The sequence below is a fragment of the Octodon degus genome, unplaced genomic scaffold (assembly GCF_000260255.1).
Source record: "Octodon degus isolate 3935 unplaced genomic scaffold, OctDeg1.0 scaffold00116, whole genome shotgun sequence".
Taxonomy (NCBI): domain Eukaryota; kingdom Metazoa; phylum Chordata; class Mammalia; order Rodentia; family Octodontidae; genus Octodon; species Octodon degus.
In genome coordinates, this window is record NW_004524692.1 from 3369314 (window position 1) to 3386994 (window position 17681).

Sequence of the window (17681 nt, forward strand, 5' to 3'; positions counted from 1 at the left end):
CTTGCATAAGCAGGCACTTTAGACCTCTGAGCTATCTTGCCGACCCCAAAATTTCAAAACTTTTTTTAAAAATGTCAAATATACTATATAAAAATATTTAAAAATCTGGATAAAATGAATATTTATCTAAAAAACTCAATAGTCAAAATTTATTCCAGATGAAATAGGAAATTTTATAGGCCAAAAGCAAAACGGCATATTATAAACATCAAAAATTTGTATTAAAAAAGGTACAAAAAAGCACAAAGTAGAAATTGTAGGCAAAAATAACTCATGAATTTTAATTTAAAATTCAAATAAAACATTAGCAAATAGTCATATAAGGCATTAAAAAAATTACTCTTAGCTATGTATGGTGCGCATACCTGTAATCCTAGTACTCTGAGAGCCTAAGGCAGAAGAGTAAACCAAGGTCAGTCTTGGCAATTTAGTGAGATGATGTCTCAAAATAAAACATAATTTATAAGAGTTGGGGGTATAGCTCAGTGTAAAGGTATGGGTTTCAATAGCTAGTACTGAAGAAAGAAGAAAAGAGAAAGGAAGGAGGGGGAGGGGCAGGGGAAGGGAAAGAAAGGGCAGAGAAGGGAAGAGAAAAAAGAAATCAAATTTATCCCATGGTTAGATAGAATCAAGTATTACCAATGTTTATTACCTGTGGGGTTTTTTTGGCAGAACAGAGGATTGAACTCAGGCCCTTGCACTTGCCAGGGAAGTACTTATTCTACTGAGCCATCTCCCTGGCCCCACCTGTGTTATTTTTAAAGAGTATTTTAAAAACCCAACAATTACTCAAGACTTTCACTTTTAATCTGCACATGTTATTTAAAAGGAAATAAATTATTAAACTATAATTATGAAAATATATTTAATGAAAGTAAATAGCAATTAATAAAAATCTAACTAAAACAGCAATAAAATAAGAATGCCTAAAAAGAATAAAGTACATTAAATAGAAACCAATAATTAACAAAATTAAATAGGGAAACAGTAGATGTATTTCTACAAAAGTGAAAAAAATGTGAGAAATATACCTGTTGTCACCACCCAATAAACAATACTCTAGAATTTATGGGAAATAAGCAAAATGAATATATCAGGAGATTTAACAAAAATAAAAGCAGCTATTTAAACAATTAAGAGAATTTAGTAAGTAGCTGTATACAAGACTGATGAACAGTTTTATTGGATGCTAATAAGTCAGATAAAAGCTATCATTGAAAAGGATATCAAATTTAGTTACATATCTTGTTGCCTAGACAAAACATCCAACATCCACAAGTTAAAGGAGGAGAGATTTATTTTGGCTCAGTTTGTAGGGGTTTAATTTCATAGTCAAGTAGCTCCAAAGTGCAACATGGTACAGGGAACCACAGAGGAGAAACAGTCCATGTCAGAGCAGGCAAGAAAGTGCAAGCAAAAAGCAGAAAGCCCCCTCCTTCAGGCTATAGCCTTCTGAGTGGTGCCACCCCCAACCAGGGTAGGGCATCTGATCATACACATCAGGACTATGCTAGATCTATCAGTAGACTAATTTAGTTATCACATCTCAATCCATATCTTCACATAGCCTTAGTCCACACTCATTCCTAAAATCCAGCCACCTCCTAAAAGCCATGATCGCATGACCACGTGAGACTTCAGAAGGATGTCTAGATCCAAGCTAGAACGTCCTTCGTACCCATCAGTGGAACTCTGAAATACACAGAAATGAATCTGTGAAGGAAATGTGCAGGAATAGTGAAAGCTAGAACATCAGAACCTCTGCAATAGTTTTGTAATTTAATACTTTATATTTAGTTTTTTTGCTACAAGTTTAGGAAAGCTATCTAACTTTTGTTTTCTGATAATAGGCACATGTACTCTTTTATCCATTTTCCACTTTTTTTTATTTTTTATTTTTTAGTAAAGGTCTACAGGGTTTCACTACGTAGATTGGACTTGTAGTGATCTACCTGTGTTCAGCCTCCCAAGTGCTGGGATTACAGGTGTGTACCACCACGCCCAGTCTCGATTGTGATCTCAGCGTGCCCCAGGAGCAGAGCCGGCACGGCAGGCCAGGGATCAAAGCCTGGCCTCTGCGTCTGCCTAAGCAGGCACTTTAATCCGCTGAGCTATTTGGCTGGCCCTCCATTCATTTTGAAATAGCGAATTTATCATATAACAAATTCACATACATTTGGATAGTTTTCTAAGCTATTAAGGCTAATGGTATTGATTTATTTACATATTTCTGAGCCAACAGTATATTAACTGTTAAAAGAAAAATAATTGCTGGAGAATTCTATCTACTGGTTGATGATTCTTATGATAAAAGAGAATTCTTTAGGATATCAATAAACAGACACTAGCATTTCAGAGCCCAGCAGCCTTTGTCCATTTGAGAAATCCTGTGTGTAGAGTCTAAGGAAGTGAGTTCTTTCACTGTCAGTGTGTTCCCACGCATCTTGTTTTTGGAATTGTTATTAAATGTAATGAGAAGTTGATCTTAACAGAGTTTCCACCTTCTCTGTTCTCTGACCTAGTTTGAAGCCCAGCAAGTGGTTGCTCAGCTTTTAAAAAACTGGTGACTCTCTCTAGAGGGTTTTAAAATACTAATGCCAGGTGTTTCACACTCCTACGAAGGCAGGCTCAGCATTTCCAGGTGATTTCAACCCTTCCCCAGGCTGAAGCTAGCAGTTCTGTCAGTCTGTTCCCAGGGTAGTTGGGGGTCCCACCAGAAAAGAAAAGAATCCTGCTTATTTAATTTTGATTTGCTTTAGAAAGCATTACATACAAATTTTAGTAAGCGCCTATGAGAACTCATTTGTTAACCTAGTTACTATTTCACTGTGCAAATATATATGGACACAATCCTTGCTGTTTCCAAGGAGACATAATTATACCCATAGACAACGCATGTGGATCAGAAAGGCTCCCTTTTAAGAATCTAATTAGAACTTTTTCTATTCTGATCAAGGGGTTTGAATATCTTCCACAGGAAGAGAAGGTACAATCTGGCATTCAGAACAGTTAGAGTTTAAAACTGAACTAATTAATTAATTAAATTATTATTTTTCAGTGTTGCGGATCCAACCCAGGCCCTCATGCTTAGCTAGGCAAGCACTAATACTGAACTACATCCCATTCTCAGAGTGAATTTAAAAGCAGAAAATACTACACCATTTCACATTTCATGCTTTCAAATACATATATCAGAAGTTCACCGTATCATTCTGTGAACATCGTTTTAAATACAGCTTTGGATCTCTTTTTCAAAATGATGGAATACATAGGAAAGGCCATGGACATTGCATACAGATTTTGTCTTCAGTGACTACATTTAATTTTTTACAGAACTACATTTCAAGGAACAGTTGGATTCCTCATAAATGATTTTTAGAGGGAGGAGAGAATAAGCTCAACAATGTGTTTTGTCCAGCTCTAGTTATATAGATAGCACTGGAAGGGCTTATGAATGGTTTTCTACATCAGGATCTTAACCTTTTAAGAGAAAATAGAATGAAATGCTTTTGCACTTGTTGTTTTTTTTTTTAAAATCATGATTATGGATCATGAAGCTGGCATCAATAGCTCCCTGATCCTAGGAAAAATGAACTCACAAAGCAAAAGTTCTAATGTACTTAGACTGATTATTTTATAACAACCAGCTGGGAGAAAGATAATCTTATTATATGTTATATATGACACATGAAGACTTTGGCCATTGAGATACTGGTGCCAATGTGAAGGCACAGAGTTTCAGTTTGACAAACATCTGTTGAATATGTATTAAATCTGGGGAATTGGGTTGGGTTCAAAGGTAAAAGGAAGTGATTCTAACTATAAGAGGTTAAAAGCTAATGGGAAAGATATGTGACCTTGTAAATAGGTAACGGCTCCATAATGTCTGTAAACTAGACTAAAAACATCTTGCAAACTGATGATGCAAAAAGCATTTTGTAAACATAAAGGCTGGACCCTGGAGCCGGGGTCTTCTACCTACCCATAACCTGGAGTGAGACACTAAACTTCTCCAGGCCTCTGTTGTCCCATTAAAATAAAAAAGAAAGAAAGAAAGAAAGAAAGAAAGAAAGAAAGAAAGAAAGAAAGAAAGAAAGAAAAAGAAAAGGGGCTGGCAAGATAGCTCAGGGGTCTAAAGCATGCTTGCTTAGACAAGCTTAGGCAGGCGCGGGGACCCAGGGTTCAATCTCCAGCATAAGCCATGCCAGCCCCACCCTCAGGGCAGGCTGAGCTGGCCAAAAACAAAAAAGAAAAGGAAAATAGAGAACTCACCTTGAAAAAATGTTGTGAGGGTTTAAATGAAATGCTTTATATGAGGTGTTTACTACTTAGCAATCATTAAGTAAATAGTAGCTATTATGCCATATGCTATGAGAATATATAACATTCCTGTGTACAACTACTAAAAAAGAAAGAAAATGAACAATGTACATAAAGAGAACACTGATGAAAGTAAATACAAACAGCAAACAAAAAAGAACAGGAGCCAGCGAGATAGCTCAGAGGACTAAAGCGCCTGCCTATGCAAGCTTAGAAAGCACAGGAAAAGCGGTTTGATCCCTGGCACCATATGCTGTGCCAGCCCTGCCCCAAGGGCAGGCTGAATGGGCCACAGAGTCAGGGAGTGGTGGCACATGCCTGTAATCCCAGCGCTGGGGAGGCTGAAAACAGGAGGATCACTAAGAGTCCTAGTGAGACCCTGCAACAACCAAAAACATTAAAAAAATAACAAAAATCCAATTTCACTCACAAAACATAAGAAAAAACTACAGTGAGAGTCATTTCTTTTTTTTTCAAAGTTTTATTGATAAACAGATAGCAATGAGACAGTTTCAAATCCAATCAGAAGTACAGTTTCAACAAATAATACACTGCATATATTCTTCTTAGTGGTTAATTGCTGTACAAGATGCGGACTTGTGATCCTATTTACAAACCCATTAGAACAAATCATTCTATTCATTAAGAGAATGCAACTATATATCTATCCCAACCACTTTGAATACACAGATACAAAAATGGACATTCATAGGCATACCCCATTTTGAAAGATGTGGTATTTTTACACAATGGAGTATTATTCAGCTATTAAGAATGATAAACTGCAAGGCTTTATATTGAAGTGGATGCCACTTGAACATATACTCATAAGTGAAATAAACCAGACACACATGTGTAAATATCGTATAGTCTCCCTAGTATAAGAACTCCAAAGAAGAAATACAAATAGAAAGATATAATACAAGTAAAAGGAAAGCAGGATCTCAAGGACTAACTAATCGAGAGTCATTTCTTGACAAGCAAATTTACATTAAAAAGAAAAACAAGCACTTAACATGGTGAGATTATGGTTAAAAACAACTGTAATTTTTCTGGGTAATTGTGAATGGAGGTTCTTTCTTATAGTTCTAAGCCATTACTGTGGTCATGTGAACACTGGTGCTGGGACAAGTTTGCCTGGAGCTAAGATCAAGACTCACAGAAAAATTAGAAAGCAGAAGTCAAAGTTGATGATCTCTTTTCTCACAACCTCAAACATTTTCTCACTCCTCTTTTGAGGCATAGAGAATCTGGGCAACAATCTTGCTGTGGGATATTTTCAGAGCAGAATTAATCAGCACCTGCTGATTAAATTTTGGGCTATAAAATTGCAATATATCTGTCACAGTTCTAGCAACTGGGAGCTATGTTATGTATTTTCCAATGAGGTTCCTAATTAAAATGAATGTCTAAATTCAATCAATCAGCTGGTTGTTTATGTCTTATCAAAGGTACCCTTTTGTCTCTCACATGTTGGGTTATACAATATAGTGTGTGGCTCCTAGGCTGAGAAGACAGCTTATACCCCTGAGAACTGAGTTTGCACTCTCTGGAGTATCTGACTTTATCAACCACATTAAGTACAACAAAACATCACCTGCTGGGCTGATGGAAGCATGAATGACAAATGGTCGAGTCTGGAAATCCAGTCACCAGCTTCAAAACTACCTTCTCAACCTTTAGATTCTCAACTCTCTCCTTTCCTGAAGAAGTTTCAGCAATTTAATCTGTGTAGGGAAGCAATGTGCATCTGTACTGTGCAGTGAACTTCTATGTCCTTCTCCCTCCAACTGTCTGCTTGTATGCTCATGGACGTAGGTAACAGAGAAATGCTATCTGATGAATGAATTTTAATTAGGGTGGCTAGATTTTAGCAAATGAAAAACAAGATGCCTGGTTAGATTTGAATTTCAGATAAGTAACAAATATAAGAAGAGGGCATACTTAATAATAAATAAAATATCCACCAATTATCCAAAAATTAATTTTAACTGAAGGTCCTGTATGTCATACATCAACCCTAATTTGAAGGCTTGGGAGGATTGTAAAGTCCTTCTTTAGAGACACTACAGGACTATTAAGAGGCACAAGAGAACACAGGAGTGGGGTGATAATGCCAGAATCATGCAGAGTTATGTCAGAACAAAGGCAGAACTCCCGTTCTCTTGAGCCTCTGCTGAATTCTGTTCCACCAGGCCATTCTAGTATGCTTTGGTTGGGCAAGCCATTTGATGAATTTCATTACCTTCTAAATGATTCCATGGAAGTTTATGTAGCATACCAAGAGTGAAATAAGCTTGTTTAAGCAAAACTACAAATTAATTTGTTAATTTGAGGACCAATGTGTTAATTAGTGGCAACTACTCAGTGAAATGTGCAATGGTTGTGGAATTTTTTAACAGTTAGAATTTTATGAAAATATAAACAAAAATACTAACTTTAAGGAATATGACTAAGTTAGAAATAGCTTCCTATCCATCAACTACAACAACCATAAAGTAGAATTTGGACACCCATGTTGTACTCCTTCCTCATTAAGGAATTAGAAAAAAAAAATCTTCAGTTGGCAAGGCCAAGAGGAAAAGAAAGTACTGTTGTAGAGATAGCCAGATTTCTCTTCTTCCAATTCTACTTTTGGAAATTCTCCCACATATTACACATATTATTGTTCCCAATTGCCTGTCCTGGATGATCCTTCCATGCATCCAGATCTTTAATACTATGTGAAGATTTTTCTTAGTATTTATGTACAATTGCTTATTGTTTGTTCTCAGCTTTACAGATCCTGAGTGTTTTCCAAGAGTACCACTAAGGATGTTTGCTTCTTCCAGTGTATTCTGCCAAATGTGTGCTAATTACTTCCCACCCCAGGAATAGCTTCTCTATTTGTCTGCTTGGTGCCACAGCTCAGCATTGCAATACACGTTGCCTGTGAAATCAGCATTATGCCCCACTGGGTGAGCACATGCTGGGGTGACAGGAGGGTGATTATCCACTCTCTCAGGAAGAAGTGCTTACTGGCATCCAATTTGCAAATAAATTCTTCATGGTCCAGAAACATTGAGGATTGAGGGTTGGGCCATTTACTCAACATGGTCAAAGATATATTTCTGAGGTTACATTTGTGGTAATATCTGCATGTTGAGAGGTAGTGCCCATGTGAAAGTTTGAGGCAGCAAGATTGTCATGACAGAAAAAATCACCATGTTTAGGACATTAGGCTACATGTTGTGGGCAATGGAAGAACAGGACAGACTTTCAGGTAGATGAGAAACTTTTCAAAACTCATGATTCTTATGACCTTGTTGTAGAATCTGGATTGGGGAAGAGAAACAATATAGCAGATGGATCCAAAGAAAGGATAAAAATATTGCATCCAGAAAAATGTATTTGTAGGTGTGTTGATCAAATTGTTTTTGGAATGGGGGACAAAAAAAAAAATAAAGAACGACTGAATTTTTCTGCTCTGTACAACTGAGTGCCTGGTAGTATAACTTTCAATGAAGATGAGATGAAAATTATGAGCTATATTTTAGTTGAGTTGGGATTAAGGCACCAGTAGTACATCCAAGTGGATTATCTAGAAAGCAGTCACATACATATGGGTCTGGGGCTTAGAAAAAAGGCGTTAGTTGGACATGTAGACTTGGAAACAATCAGAAAGACAGATAATTAAAGCCTAGGGAAAGGATGCATCATGAAAATGGCCTTGTTTATAGCTCTGAGGAGTGCTAAGCTATAGCTTCTTGGAGCATGACAGTTTTCTGTGCTCAATATTATGCACACTAGATATCCTCTAAACACATCTCCTGGCAGTTGTTAAAAGGCCTGTCACAGTGCATGATAACTTTCATTCTGCAAAAGTTATTAAATACCAAGCATGCAAAATGTCTTCTGTTAGGCAAGGCTTAATGTATTAGACATCCTTTTTGACAAGAATTGTGTTTAGGAAGGATGAGAAAGACACCAAGGAGGACAAGTATGTGAGGAGTTTGCCCTGTGTGTTGTGTAATAACAATGAAAAATCAGTAATTGAGCATCTCTGTGGCAGGTGTTGTGCTGGGTGTTGAAGATCAAACACTGAATGAGGTTTTATTCCTGAGCCCAAGACATTCAGATGATGAATTAATTATTTATATGGAAGAAAAGTAATAAAACCCTACAATAATATGAAGATAGATAATGATATTGTGGAGACATAGAAGAGGAACATGGTAAAAGTTTGGACCAGTATGGAAAGGAAATGAAGACCCAAGGCCATAGAAGAAATTTCTAACACTGGTATAGACACAGGTAGCTTCAAGTAATTAACGGTATTGGTCAGCTTTTCCATTGCTGTGACAAAATACCCAATTCAGTTACTTAAGGGAGAAGCTTAATTGCCTTAATTTAATTTGCTTAATTGGTTCATGGTTTCAGAGGGTTCAATCAATGGTTGACTGGCACAATCAATGGTTAACTAGCCCTATGGCACAAACTCATGGTGAGAAGGGAATGGTGGAACAAATCTGTTTATTTTGTGGTGGCAGAGTAGCAGAGCACAGGCGAAGAGTGCCAGAGAGGAAAGGACCAGGGAACCCACTTCATGACCCACCCAAACACACCCAGATGTGTGCTTTACTAATATTCCAGACAACTACCAAGTCAATCAAATTGATAATTAAACTTAAGTATCATACTAACACCAGCATTTAGCAAAGGATAAAAAACTTAAAACTCTTTAGGTTTCACTAAATACTTGGGTCAGTGGGTTTGAACCTATTTTTAAACACTGTAATAATGGCAACTTTAGGTATTATTAATATAAAATAATTTAACTAAAAATCAACTCACAAAACCCTGGCCTGGATAAGCATCTAAGTGAGACCTAAACTCATAAGATAGGAATGACAGGCTGTGCAGAGATATGCTGATGTCCCTTACACTAAGTTTATCTGGCTCAATGTTAGTGGCATGTGAGAATTTCCATCTTATGAGAACAAATGTCATATTTCAGAAGCAGACCAAAGTAGGAATAAAACCATATTATTGGTAGAGCAAGTTTATAATTCTGATCTTATTGATGTAGGTTTAAAAAAAACCATGAGAATCAATATGTAAAAACAGGACCTAAAACACTAAGACTGGGGTTAATTAGCAGGGATTTCCTACAATCAGGTGATAAGACTTAAAATACTCTGGGATAATGAGATATTTTTAATTCTAGCAAGGTAAAATTATTTAAATCCTTAAACCTCCTGACTGAAGCCTCAGTGTTCTCATTAATTTCACTAACATTAAGATTTCATTCCAGATTTTCCAAATAAATCAGGTTATTTGATGGTCAACCTCAGCAGAATTTTCAGATTTTCTTGATCCACCCATAGCCTCATTGAGTCTATGCTGTTTGTTCTACAGTGCTAACTATAAGAAAGGAGGTAATACCAGGTTTTTCCCAGATAGTAGGATTAGTGAGAAAACAGAATGTCTCAGGGTCAGGCAGTAAAACCAAGAAAAGCACATGTGTGCATGTGGTGGCATTAGATAAAAAACACCTATGAGGCATTTGGGATCTAAAGTCTGGACCCGGCTGTAGCAGACCCATGAAGATCTCTGTAGAAGCTATGATCCCACAGAGATAGAATCTTTTATTGACTTTTTAAGTAAAAGAAGCTCAGATGCATTTCCTTTTCCTAGGGAGTGAGTTAGAGTTACAAAGTATCTATCCTCATTGCCTAGCTCCTGGGGCAGGAGACCACTGAGCAGCAGAAGAAGTCATGTAGTGGACATCCAAGTTCTCCTGAGTCTTGGACTAATGGTATCTGCTGGCTGTCTTCTCACAAACCACAGATAACTGGTGGTGTGTACTTTGTGTTCTAAAAGATCAAAATATGTGAAGCTCAAACTAAGCATTTTGTCTGGCGCGTACATGAATCTGAACATTTTACAATCATGTCCATGAAATGGGAGTAGGGTCACTGCCCTATGAGGCTCAGACATGGAGAAATGCAGGCTTAGTGTGTGGGGACATGTTGTTTCTGGTGCCCAGGCCTTCTGAGGGCTGGTAGATCCCTCCCAGCACTGCACAAATCCCTGTTGCCAAGTAATGCCAATGAACTTCAAAAATCTGGAGCAAGCAAGTGAGTTTAGTACATTTTTTAAAATTCAAGTTCATTACCATAAAAATGAGCCTCTTCTCTGTCACAGCTTGCAATTCTCGCTGACATTCAATTGACTGATCAGCAGACCTGTGCTTTATAGCAAGAGACTTTCTGCATTCCTCTTTGATCTGATTTCCTCCTATTTAATAGACAATTATAGGCTCTTCAAATCCCAAAGGTTCAGAGACAGCAAATAATTACCAGTAGCAATTTTAGAATAAAGCCAATCCAAATGAGTTCAGTTAAATTATGCAATACTAAGTGGCGGCGTTTTTTATTTTAAACAAGGACAGCTAACCAAAACCCCAAACAATCGTTATACTGTCTAAAATTCCTCCTGACAGCTGCCTGTTAAACTTCTGACCTGTTTGTGAAAATCTGCACACCATCTACCAAAGGGATACACACATGATTGCAAACTTCTGTTCTAAGGACATTAAATAAATTATTTCTTTAAGATCATATGGTAGATCTATAATTAATTAAACTCATCATGATATTACGGCAAAATAATTTAGCTTTCCTAAAAAGGTAAATGTAATTTGCCGATCTGGTATTCGGAAGAATGCTTTGCCCAAAATCAATTCCTTTAGTTTCTAGAGAATAGAAACTAGAGGCAATCTCATTTTAATTATATCTCTTTATTGCTAACAAAGGAATGATTTATGCAATTAAATTAACTGGCTAGAAAATTATTCTCAGCTGGGCTGTCCTAATTCTTTGCTTTCTGAATTGCAGGCTCTTACACTTTCCTATGTAGATTAATTTTTCTGATATGCAAACAATGCTTCTTGTGTTCATCTTTTCCATTTTTTTTAAATTCAAAAGTCTCCTTTTCTTCTCACCAAAGACATGAGTAATATTTGTTGAACTGCTGGGCTTTGACTAGTTTTTTTTTTTTTTTTTCTTAATGCTAAAAAGATGAAAAAGATCTTTTCTTTCCAATCTCATTATTCCAGAACAGAGCAAGATTTGAGGCTTTCTTATCTGTGGTCCTGCAACAGCAGCAGGAACTTAGAAAAACTGCAAAAATATCAAAGGCTGCAAAATTTGAAAACAGTTTCAGGAATCCCAGAAGTTATAAATTAGCAATTTCTTTAAGGACTGTTTTTCCTCCTTGCTTCCTTCTATTCCTTTACCTCCACCACCTCTTCCCCCATTGTAGTTTTTCTCTATCTGCTTCAACTATTTCCTACAAAATGCACCCAGGGTAAATAATGTACTGTATTATCAGCAGTCATCAGTCACCACTTACGGGGTGATCTCAGTGAGCAGAACCCTGTGTGAGAAGAATGAGAGGGTTCTGTGACACAGAAACCCAAAGACATTCCACCTGTCTGTAAGTAGCTATGAGCCAGGAGGCAAGGTTTGGTAGAAGTTCACATGAAATAAGATCCATTTCTGTATTCATAACAGAATGAATAAGACATAGAATGATGACAATAGTCAGGGACTGATGGCATTATTTAAGGCCTGCATTCATTCACATCATGTTTAAACATTCTATATATTTTATTTATCATTCTTTAAGAATAGGATTAGATGGGTAGTTGCAAAATAAATATGGTGGTAGATATGAAGGTGATTTTTAAAAAAATGACAGGAGATGGGATGATCTTTTTTTCCTGTTTTTTGAAAGCTACAAACATGTCACTATAGCATGCATGTTGGTGTGTTCACTCTTGTCTACTAGCCCAGGGATCAAGTTTCTTTTGTAAAAGGCCAATTTTTAATTATTTTTCAATTTGGGACCATATGATTACATCACAGCTATTCAGCTCTGCCATTTTAACGTGATAATAGTCATAGGCAAAGCATAAGCAAATGAACATGGCTGTGTTCCAATAAAATTTTATTTATAAAGCATGGGGTGGATTGGCTTGGCATGTGGGCTGTGGTTTACCAACATATATCCTATGTAGCCTTTAGTAGCTCCTTTTCACTTTATCTGAAAAAAAAAGAGTTCTATCCTTTTTAAACATACAAAATAATTTTTTAAAAGGATGTATTAGACTCCTAAGTACAAAGCATGGCATGAAGCCTTTAATCATAAATGACAAATAGTTTTCCTTCAAAGAACTCACAAACCAGTGTATTATGCCTTTTAATAATAGATTGTGCAGATTAAGTTATAATACTGCAGTCAAGAACTGCACTGAAATATTTTTAAAAGTGTTGTGTGAGAAAAAAGTGAAAAGTCACACAATAGAAAACGTCTGCAAAATTACACAACTGACAACAGATAGTATCTAACATTTTTTGAAAATATATTTTGGAAAAGAACAAAGAAAAAGTAAGTAACCAAATAGGATAAATGGCCAGAAAATGTGAAGAGGTGATTCACCAAAGGGGAAATGTGAATAGCCAATAAATATATGAAAATATGCTTATCCTCACTAATAAAGAGGAAAGCAAAAATGAAAGCCACAGTGCAATATCATTCCACATCCATCACGTTGGCAGACATTAAGAAGTCTGATAATCCCAACTGATGCCAAACATATAAAGTAATTGGGACAAACAAATGCTGCTGTTCCTAATGTAAAATGGCCAGCAAGTTTGACGTCACCTTAATTGAATGCTTAGATGTACATCCTAGAGGAATTTCAGCATGCATGCATAAAAAAGGCATTCAAAAATTCTTACAGTGCACAACATATTTATAATACCAAAAGTAAATAAATAGAAAATAATCTAAATTCTCTTCAAGAAGAATAGGTAGTTAATACTACACAGAAATAAAATTTTTAAAAGGATACACATCTAAGAATACCATACTATAGAAATGATCCCTGAAAGCATAGCTTTAAAAGATACACATTTAAGTGTGGAAATAGCTTGTTAAAAACAATGCAGGCTCAAGGAATGTGTGAGTGTCTTGTGTGTGTGGCAGGCACTGTTAGGTACTGTATATCACAGCAGCAGTGACAGAACGAAGTCCTCACTGGCAAGTTGCTGTCATTGAGGCAATAAGTGGTAGCATATATAAAAAGTTTCAAAGTTTTTAAGACACGTAAACCACATTCTATAGGTAAGGATTTCTTCACATAGTCAGGAAAATTCATGGAAATAAATTTCGTGATCAAGATGATGATTATCTGATAGCAACAGCCATGGAGGGCTTTACACAGGGTGCTTGTATTGCTTGTTTTCTTTTTTTAAATCATGTAATGATGGTATGTGAGTATTCATCATTATTCACGAGGTAGAAGCCTTTGTATTTCTAAAATATCATCCCTTTCCTAAAAGAAAATGGAAATATCTTCAAGTTTAATCAATACTTAAAGATATTATTATTTCAATCAAATTTTAAAAACAAACAACTTTTTGATTTTCTAAATATTCGCTTTCAGAATGAAAAGATTTGTGTACTTAACATGAAATTAAGTACATTAGTTTTTATTGCACTGGAAATGATGAGTTACAGTGGTTTGGTAGAGTATCAATTCAAGTGTAGCCTTCATATATGTGATGTCAAGATTTGTGTTGGGACTCCATGTTCTATGTTTAAAACTCCTTAGAAATTTACTTTTAACCAGAAAAAAATTGAGATCTTGAGAAAAATAAAGAATATGGAATCATTTTAGCTGGGAGAATTAAGAAGGACTTAACAGTGGCTGCTTATAGATGTGGACTATGATTCCTATTCCTCATCCACAACAGCAATAATAAGATTTTGAAGTGTCTCCTAGAGGGTTGATAGAAACAGGATTACCTTAGAGGGTCTACTTTATTCTGCAACTACCTTTGGGAGAAAAGCCAACTTTTGTGGACATAATCTGTAGCTTCTAAATCATTGAATTCTGTAGGATAGCTTGGTCTTGAGTTCTAGAAATTAAAAGAATAAATTGAACCATGACCTAGGGTACAAATAGGATGGTGGCAAACCCAGAGTGCTACAGTAGAAATGAGAAAGTGGACAATTCATATTTTCTTTGTTACATAGGGGTTGAAGCTAAGGAGCCAACCTGGGCTTTTCAAAGTTTTCATATTTAAGTCTCTGGAATTGCACCTGGGTTATAACATTCAGGCTGTGGGACTGTAAGTTCTACAAATATGGCTTCTAAATGTCAGCTTACTTTTGTTGAAAGTTGAAAGTAAGACATTATTTGGAAGCAACTCAGACTATTGTCCTAGTGTATGTAGGAATCAATGAGAAATCTGATTCAAGATTATATAGTCCAGTTTAAAGAAGGTTTGAATCCCAGTGAAGTAGATTAGACTTGAACTAATGAGGACATTGGCAGTCGTTTTAGGTTTCTAGGCAAGTGAATCAACTGGTTGCCATGAAGAACCTCTCCAAGCCAAAGTTTCCCATCTGTTTCACAGGAGATAATGACTCCTCATCTACTAAGTCATGCTGTGATCACATTAGACATGTATTACGTTCCAAACAAGAAAAAAAAAATACACACACACACTAGTGTCTCATCACAATATGAGCAGACCAATCAACAGAACAATAACCTAATTTCCACTTAAACACTTCCTTCATACTGGTGATGAAGATGTGGAAATCTAAACCTCTCATACAGGATTGGAAGTGCGGTGACCAGTCCCATGCATGGCTCAAAAAACCTTGCCTCTCTGTGCTATGGGTTAGAGTTTGATTGAGCCCCCCAAAGGACTGTGGGCTGGAAGCTTAGACACCAGGGTGGCAATGCTGAAAGTGTGGAACCTTTAGAGGAAAGGCCCAGCAGAAGATAAATAGGTCACTGAGAGAATCACTTTATAATTCTTATGGGACTCTAATTAGTTCCTGTGAGAGTTATAACACAAGAGTAAGGCTGGTCCTTCCTCATTCACTCACTTCATGTCTCTTCATGTAGTTTCTATATGTGCTCCCACCACTGGGATGCCACCCACCAGGAGGCTTTCACTCAGTCAAGCAAATCCTGGGGCCATGCTCCTGAATCCCTAGAACTGTGAGCTAAATGAACTTATTTATTTATTTATTTATTTATTTTTTCAACAAATAATACACTGCATATATTCTTCTTAGTGGTTAATTGCTGTACAAGATGCGGACTTGTGATCCTATTTACAAACTCCATTAGAACAAATCATTCTATTCATTAACAGAATGTAACTATATATCTATCCCAACCACTTTGAATACACAGATACAAAATGGACATTCATCTGTATACCCCATTTTTTCTAAGTTCCGTTATTGAATATTACAGGTGTGTAAACTCAGCAAAATATTCTAAAAGAGTCCAGTAGCCCATAATAGCATTGGGTCTTCTGTTTAACTGGCAATGTCAGAAATTATTGACCTGAGTCCCCCACAGCTCAACTTAACAGCATGGCTTTATTTCTTATAATTTCGTCTTCATACTTTTCTGCTGGATGGTTAAGACCAAGGTAAAGCAGGACCTATGCAGCAACAGTTGTAGCTTAAATGAACTTATTTATATGGTATCAAGCTTCAGATGTTTTGTTATGGCAATGGAAAATGGACTGATACAGTTTCTGTATCTTTGTACGGTCCCCTCCTACATTTGTCTATGTGATGAATAAAGCATTGTAGAAGTGTTGATATATTACTGCGAAGGTTAGGTTATAAAGATATTGTGTTGTCCATTTATCTGTTTGTCTGTCACTCTTCTCTTGTTGGGACAAATACCCTACACTAAAAATTAGGGAAAGAAAGGTTTGTGTAGTTCACAGTTAATGGAGTTTTCAGTTCACAGTTGGCTGGCTCCAAGGCAGATTGGCACATGGCAGAGGGCAGCGGTCCATGGTGGCAGCGAAGAACAAGAGCAAAATGGAGGAGTAACAGCAACAATGGCTGCTGAGAGCAAGTCTGTCTCTGTGTCTCTCTTAAGTTGCATTCAGGTTATCTGCCTTAGGCTGGGTGTAGTACTCTCCTCCATAATTTTAGCAGAACTAAGACCCATAATTCTAGCCTTGATCATGAATTAATCTCAAACTCAAGAAGTCCCTGCCCCATGACTGCATGAGGCTGTGGGGGGACAACTAGACACAAACAGTAGTAGCACTATCTATCTATCTATCTATCTATCTATCTATCTATCTATCTATCTATCTATCTATCTATCTCTATCTCCCCTAATTCTTTGGGAGAAGTCAGATGTCATATCAAGCTTCTCAATAAAGCCGGTGTGGTGAAGAACTGAGACTTCCTGGTACAGTTAGTGGGAACTGAGTGCTATTGCCAGAAGTCATTTGATTGAACTGTCCTGGAAACATCTCCAATAGTCCTAACCAAGCTTTCAGGTACCTGCAGCCCTGTCAACCGGACTGACTGTAATCTCATGAAAGTTCCTAAATCAGGAGCACCCAGCTGAACTGTTCCTTGATGACTTGACCCTCAGAAATGGTGTAAAATAATAAATACATAGTTTTAAGATGGTAAAAATTAGAACAATTACACAATGGATAATGAATACAGGAATCTGGGTGGCAAGGAAGACTAATAATACCTAGATGAAGAGCGTCCTTGAAAGTTGATAGTGTCTACAGATACTTTTCCAGAGCAGGAATTATATATTGTTTTTCCCTTGTCTTCTGGACTCTTAGTAAATTCCATCGAGTTACTAAGAGGGAGCCTACATTCTCTGAAATAAAAAGCTCAGCTGTAAGAAGAGATGGGTAAAAACAAACATTTTACACAGTAAATGTCAATAGAGAACAACTATCCCAGTTTTCTCCAAACTGAAGAGTTTCCAAAAATATGGAATATTCAGTGGTAACAATAATGGAAATAAAGGAACCTTTCTATGAAAAATAAGAAAAACTAATGTGGACGGCCAATCAGATCTTTGAATGTGGAAACATTTCTCCGTTCATTTGTTCACCAAATATCGTTTCTGTTATATACTGAGTTCAATAGCTCCAAATTAAATTAGGGGCTCTGGCTTGAAAAAGAACTGGTTTAAAATTTGCCGTTTTAGGGGCTGGGAAGATAGCTTGGTGGTCTAAGCACCTGCCCAGCAAGTGCAAGGACCCAGGTTCAATCCCGAGACTCCATAACAAATAAATAAATTTGCTCTGTTTATATAAGAACAAATTGCCTTTCTGATGAAATGCAACTGAGTTTCTAAGGACTTTTGAAAATATTTCTGTAATTACTTTTCTACAAATCCAGCATAACTTCAAGCATCTCAGTATTTTCAGAGTCCTTTTTACTTTGCCTAGTGATACTTCTTAAACCAATAAATGAACATTGTAGTTTGGATCACAATCATGAGTATT